General features: G+C 41.9%; 1 pseudogene; it reads left to right on the forward strand.

Moving 5' to 3' along the window:
• The first annotated feature begins 6,006 nt into the window (after window positions 1–6,006).
• LOC102754210 lies at window positions 6,007–6,920 on the forward strand (annotated as a pseudogene).
• The last annotated feature ends 477 nt before the right edge of the window (window positions 6,921–7,397 follow it).

The following is a 7,397-nucleotide window of genomic DNA, read 5'->3' on the forward strand; positions in this document are numbered from 1 at the left end:
GCTTTCTTTACCTAGAGTCAGGGGAGGTCCTGTTTAAATGTGATTGGAGAAAAGGGATAGAGGAAGAAGAGAGCTGATGCCGGGTACATTTAAGTAAAAAAGTAAATGTAATGCAAACCTATTTATAATTTTCCTTAAGAATTAAATCCAATAGTAGTAAAAGACTTAAAATAAAGCTGCCTTCTGCTATGCCCCAGTCTGAAAAACTCAGAGGCAACCACTGCAGCATATTTAATTGTCTCCTAGTATTCAACTTCATTTTGCTAAATAATAAGCTTATGCATTTATTTCTTGACTTATTTTATACATTATCTAGCAACTTCTGTTAAAATAGGATTTAGCTCTACTATCAACTCCCAGTTCCCCATCCCTTTTCCACCCTACACTTCCACTTTCCTCATATCACATTTTAAACTAAATTAATACTTTACATTTTTATTACGTAAATATTGTTTACTTCTGAACCAAAATAGTTACTATGAAAAAAATTCCATTTACATACAACTTTCTGCTCTCCCTAAAAAGGGTTTCTTTTCCTAAATGTTAGTTTTTGCTTTATTTTTTATTGCTTAGTTTTCTGTGTGCCCATTCCAAGTTTTTTTCAAATGCTCCAGCTGTTTATGTGTGCCTATCAATAATTATCCAACCATTTAATTTAGTTTCATTTTTCCTTCCTGAGCATGAAGTTATCCATCCTGACCCACTAAGTCTCTAAGCTTGATGCTCAGCTGTTTATCCAGAAACTTCCCTTCATTTCTCTTCTTCATTGGCTCCCCTGATTCCTGAATACCGTGTCGTTCTCTTTATTATGTTACCCTGTCATTGACTATACTGTGTTCTCAAGTAATGATTAGAGAAGATACATGGAAAATTGGTTGTGTGACTTCTTGATTTATATCTTGATTGATAGACCTAAGTTAAAGTCATTTTCCCTTAGAACTTTGAAAACAGTTTCCCACTGTCTTCTAAAGTCCAGTATTCTAGACATTTGAATTCTATCCTTTTATTGTGGTCTGTTTTTTTCTGTCTGTATTTGTTTTTCTGAATTTTGAGATAGACTTTTTTGCATATGTTGATCTGGGTCATTGGTAGACCCTTTCAGTCTAGAACAGTGGTCAGCAAACTGTGGCTTGCAAGCCACATGCGGGTCTTTGGCCCCTTGAGTGTGGCTCTTTCAAAAAATACCACGTGCGGGCACGCACGAACAGTGCGATTGAAACTTCGTGGCCCATGCGCAGAAGTCGGTATTTTGTGGAAGAGCCACACTCAAGGGGCCAAAGAGCCACATGTGGCTCGCGAGTCGCAGTTTGCCGACCACTGGCCTAGAACTTCCCAGTCTTTAAAGGAGGGAAATTTTCCTATATAATTTCTTTGATAATGCGTTACTCTCCATTTACTCAGTTCTCTGTGGAACTCCTCTTGGTTGGGTGTTAGTTCTCCTGGTTTGATCTCCAGATTTTTAGCTTTTCATATATTTATTCTATTTTCTGGACAATATTCTTCACTTCATTACTGTATTTTTAATGAAATTCACCAATTTGTTTGTATCAGTCAGGGCATTTGGTTGCAAGCATGAGAAGCAAACTCTGACTAATTAAATAGAAACGGAATGTACTTAAAACACTTGGGTAGCTTAGAGTATATGTGAGACTAAAGAGCAGATTTAGAGGCTACAATAACCAAGAATCCCAAATACCTTATAAGAACCTGTTCAGTAAAGATGTTACTTCAGCCGAAACCGGTTTGGCTCAGTGGATAGAGTGTCGGCCTGCGGACTGAAGGGTCCCAGGTTTGATTCCTGGCGGAGGCATGTACCTGGGTTGCGGGCACATCCCCAGTGGGAGATGTGCAGGAGGCAGCTGATCGATGTTTCTCTCTCATCGATGTTTCTAGCTCTCTATCTCTCTCCCTTCTTCTCTATGAAGGATCAGTAAAATATATTTTTAAAAAACAACAACAACAACAAAAAACTTTAAAAAAAAAAAAAAGATGTTACTTCACCATGGCTTCGCATAGTCATTGCAGCTTGCACTACCACTGCTACCAACACTGGGTGCTGGATGCTATCTCTGGAATACTTTTCAGTATACCCCTGGAAGCTGGAAGTAGTAGCCACAATTTCCAGACTCATCAGAATGTATCCGTGTGGCACTTGAGTCTTCCTGTCACTAGATGCTAATTCCAACTATGGAGAAGCTGACCAGTAGTTGCACTAGTAGTTGCAAGCAAAAGTTTGGCACTTTCAGTTTCGATATGAGAGGCTGATTCAACCTCATAAGTGGGAACATCAGTAGTAAGACAAAGATTATTAATGATTTTCAGTGAATCCTGACACATAATTGGGAAATCTCAGTCTAAGATAAGCTTATAAAAATCCTGACAAAAAGAAAATATGGTAACAACTCAGTGATGATAATTCACGAAACTTTTACAGTATTCAACATATATCTAGGAATCATTTACTATGCATAATGCAAGGGGCAAGATATCTACTATTCTGCTCTGTGCAAGGCTCATAACAAGAGAATGAATGGGAAAGAAAAATAGAAGTATTTTTAAAACTGAGTTGGAAGGTACTTTTATGTATTTACTTTTTATTGATTGATTTTGAGAGAGAGAGACACACACATCAATTTGTTGTTCCACTTATTTATGCATTCAATGATTGACTTGTATGTGTCTGGACCCATACAAGGATCAAACCTGAAACTTTGGTGCATCCCGATGATGCTCTAACCAACCTTGCTATTTAGCCAGGGCTGGAAGGTACTTTTAAGGTCCATGCTTGGTCTGTTGAATATTTACATTGGCGGGGCACATATTGCCCCCATAGTCAGCCAGCTCCACAACTTAGATTTGGAGTGAGCTGTTATCTACCCCTTGGGAACCCTGACTCTCCACTAATTCCAGTTCAGTGCCTTGAGCTCACACAGAACAAGTTTAAGAACCCTGCAGGTGTTCAAATGGAGCCATAACGCGAATTGTCTCTATTTAAATACTTTACCTTCCTTATCTAATGTGTTTTGAGTTTCTTTTATCTTTTCATTCCTCTCTGGAGAGGTTCTAGTTATGACCATTTAAAAAATGTGGGCTCTACTGCTGGTCACCATGGTTCAGGTGTGTTCTGATCAGTGCTGAGATCAATGATAGATCTGGGCTGACACTTCCTCTACTGCAGGATGGCTGTCCAGTCCAAGAACACATGCAAGGCGGGAATCTCTTGTCCCATAAGGCTGATCCCTCTACTTCTAGACAATGGTTACTCAGAAGTAAGTTGTCAACCAAAGAAACCAAGGAACTCCTGCTCTTCAGTGTGTCTCACCCAAAAGCTTGCTACAGCCCCAATTCTGTTGGCTAGGATTAAGTCTTGCATCATTTTAATTGCAAATGTGATGGGAGTGTCAGGGCATTCCATCTCATTTGTCCATTTCACTTTATTTATATTTTTTCAAATTCACGTAATTGTTTCCCTTCTCAGTCCAGAACACAATCTTCTCTCTATTGGGTTATTGCTACATCCAGCTACTGGAGTCCCACTGCCTCCAGTGTTTCACACCATAGCAAGTCCTCTAAAATACAATTAATAATGTTTTCCCTTTCTTTAAGTGGTTCTCCATCATCCTTCATTTTCTTAACGTGAGTTAAAGGCTCAAGATGACAAAAGTCTATACCCTGCTTCATTTTCAACCTTTACCCACCCAGTCTTGTGCCTAATGCTTAAGACACAAGTTTGCCTGACGTGGCCATGCTCTCTTTCACCTTTGGGCTTTTGCACTCGCCATCCTATTTTCCCAGAACTTTCTCCCTCTGCCATCCTGTGCTCTTCACCTGTCCTTCTCCTTCTCAGGCTTTAGGACACCAGATAGTTCCCCTCCTCTAGGAAGCCTTCCTGACTCCTCACATCTAAACCCCTCCTATGCTGCTCCCTTAGCACACTCCATGGTGCTACTATCATCATGTTTACCAAAAGTCCTTCTCAAGCCAGCAGAACAGGAAGTCCACAACCAAATGATCAGAGTTGGTACAATCTCCATGTCTTGAATGGACCAAAGAAAAATCATATACACTATGTTAACCCTTGGAATACTTTGGCTTTGAGGAGTAGAAAAAAACTGACAGCCCTACTCTACCAAGGCTGAGAACAGAACAAAATGCAAAACCTAGATATCTGATGGAAAACAGGTGACCATTTAAAAACAGTAATGACACAACATAGTTTGCATTGAAAATGGTGATATTTGGCAAATCCCAGGAACTGATTCACCAACTTTCACCTGCTCACGAATGCTGCAATCTGGAGTGGTCTGGCCTTTTTTAGAACCCCATAATCAGCTCCGAGTCTAAACCTAGATGATGGGCATCAGCCTAAGCAGAGGATCAAACAGAGAGGAAACAAGGCTACATTACATTTTCTGAAATGAAGCACTGTAGTGGGCAAATGAGGGATGGGAGATATATATAAAGAGATAAAGATAAAGAAAAGATAAAGAGAGAGAGAGAGAGAGAGAGAGAGGGAGAGAGAGAGAGAGAGAGAGAGTACATGGGACGAAGAAAAATCAGTCACTGAAATCCCCGCTAGGGAAAGCACTATGTTTGTCCTGAAATAAATGTCTTAATTAACCACTATTGGTCAAAGGTGAGAATCACCCACATTCTACAGGCACATTCTCAAGAAACAAGAATTGATTGCTCAGCTGTTCTGTACAGGGGAGAAGTGATGAATTTAAAGTTCCGTTTGGAAAGAGGAGAAAAAGATCAGAGACAGAAAACTCCCAGAATTGGCAAGAAAAAGAAGAGCTGGGGACAATGGATGTATCAGATGGTTAAATCATAACCAGGAGAGACACAAATAAAACATTATTTACTCAAAAAATGTTTGGACCTCTATGTGCCCTTCTTTCCTGGATATTTTGAAAGAAAACTATAGGGTAAGCAAATGTTTGCAGAAGTTTCAACTCCTGGCTCCTCAGAGACAGAGACGAAAAGACCTTTTGAGACCTTCTCAATCCTGTGATTCTATGACAGTTCACAGGATCAAGAGCATGATTAAACCTGAAGAACTATAATAAAAACAAACTTTGGGTGTAATTATAATACCCAAAAGTGCCTGCTTCGTCTCTTTTGTTGCTGCTTCTTGTGTTTTTCACCTAAACAGCTTCAAACTGCAAATTAGCACTTTAAAAAGATCCTGAGTTCTCAAAGGAAAGAAAAGTCAATACTTCTGAGTTTATATCATGATCCTGGTTCCAAGTCAATATATTTGCTGCTGCTATAATTTACTTGACACAGCGAATATGTGCTAAACTGCTCTCCACGGTTGTATTAGACCTTATGGGGATGGGGCATCAAATATGAATGAAATATGATCTCTGCTTGAAGGAACTCAAAATCTAGTTTGCAGGACAGAAATACAGTAGGTAATCCAAATAAAAGAAGATACATACAAAAATGGAGTTATATGAAAATACTACCTAATAAGAAATTATTATTTAAGACATGGAAAAGTCTTAAGCCTTGGCTTTGTGGTACTATTATATCCTGTGATTCTTCTTATCAAAACATGTCAACTGTATCAGCTTAGCCTTGTGGAGACAAACAACAAAACTATGATAATAAATGATATTGCCACATGAGAGAAAGAATAAGGCTCTGAACCAGAACTGGAGTATAATTTCATAAGGGCTACCAGCCTGGTGGGCAGAGTATTTTGCAATAAGCTAAAGTGTGGTTTCACCGTTCAAGTGGTCGAATACGGTTAGAAGAGACAAAATACCCGAGAATGAGTCAACCCTAAGGAGGTATAGTTCACCGCAACTATCCCATTCAGGTGAAGTCAGGTTACGATGAGCACCACGGAAAGAAAAAGAAACCATGAAAGGGCAATTTGCTACTTTCTCAGGCTTGGGTGTGGGCGTAGAGAATGACTTTGGTGTGGTGATGGTCTTGGGGAGCAACAAATGCGAAGGCTTCAGATCATTTTAGCCCCACCAGCTAAGTCATGGTGTCATGCCAAGCACTGCCAGCTTGACCACCAGCTATACCCAAGGCGATCTCAGTGGCCGCAGACCTGTGGTGGACTTCCAGGCGGAACAGAAGCAGGTGTTCTCAGCCAGGACACCGAGAGGTGGTTAAAGTTGTGTTGGGACATCCAGGAAGCTGATTCCAACTGAAGAACCAGGCTGTTTGGAACTTCTGCCCCAGGTTGCATGGTTTGTAGCAGAACCCATGTCATACCTTTGTCACAAAATTCATACACTGGGGGGAGGAGGAGACGTCCTTCAACCCGGCCTGCACCCTCTTGCAGTCCGGGAGCCCTTGGGGGATGTCCTGGGGAGCAGGCCTAAGCTGGCAGTTGGACATCCCTCACGCAGTGGCCTTCCCTTAGTTCTTAAGGTTCCTGAAACTTTACTGTGAACACCAGGTTTTGTGGAACAGCAATTGTGACTGTGGGAAAGAGCAGCAAGATGCTGCAGCACATCGACTATAGAACGAGATGCACCCTGCAAGGCAGCGCCCATAAGGCTCTTGACAAGCATGTGAACTTGATCCTCCGTGACCGGGGTGAGTTCAGGAAGATCAAGCCAAAGAAGGCGAAGCAGCCGGAGTGTGGAGGAAAGTGGGGTTTGAGTCTGGTGTTGCTGCCGGGGGGAGAACGTGGTGTTGGTGACTGTGGAGGGACCGCCCCCCAGGGACACTGGCCTTGCATTTGTACCACTGGCGGGAGGTGCAGGAGGCCCTGGGTTGGCAGGGCCACCGGCAGCTGGTGCTCCGATTCCCCAGGCTCCTGCTGGGTTAGCAGGTCCTATCCGAGGGTTGGGGGACCATCCCAGGTAATGACTCCACAGGGAAGAGACCCTATAGCAGCTGCTGCAGTTGCAGCCACTGTCAGTGTTGCAGGAGCCCCCACACCTGTAGGCTGAGGTAACCCCACCTCCAGGCACTATGGCTCCTCTACCCATTGGACTTCCTCTGCTCGAGGGATACCAACAAGCATGCCCCCCTCCATAAATGAGACCCCCGCCTCCACCAGGAATTAGAGGTCCACCCAGGAATGCTCCCACCAAGACTCCAGGATACTACTGATCCATAGTCACTTTTTCCTGCAGTGCATCTTGTGAAACTATGTAGAGTGTTTGTGAGCTTTTGTCCCCTCTTTGCTACATTAACATTCACTAATAAATAGATCAATTAAGCTGGAGAGAGAGAGAGAGAGAGAGAGAGAGAGAGAGAGAGAGACTGCATTCCTTCATTCAAAATTAATGATTAATATCTAAAGGACTTTCTGGAAAAATTAATATTAATAACCTGAAAACACAGCTGAGTTTGCTTTCCCAGTTAAAAGTGTGCATTGTAGTTAGTGTGTGATGGCACTACATAGAAATCACTCCTGGAACCCT

The sequence above is a fragment of the Myotis davidii genome, unplaced genomic scaffold (genome assembly GCF_000327345.1).
Source record: "Myotis davidii unplaced genomic scaffold, ASM32734v1 scaffold8, whole genome shotgun sequence".
Classification (NCBI taxonomy): domain Eukaryota; kingdom Metazoa; phylum Chordata; class Mammalia; order Chiroptera; family Vespertilionidae; genus Myotis; species Myotis davidii.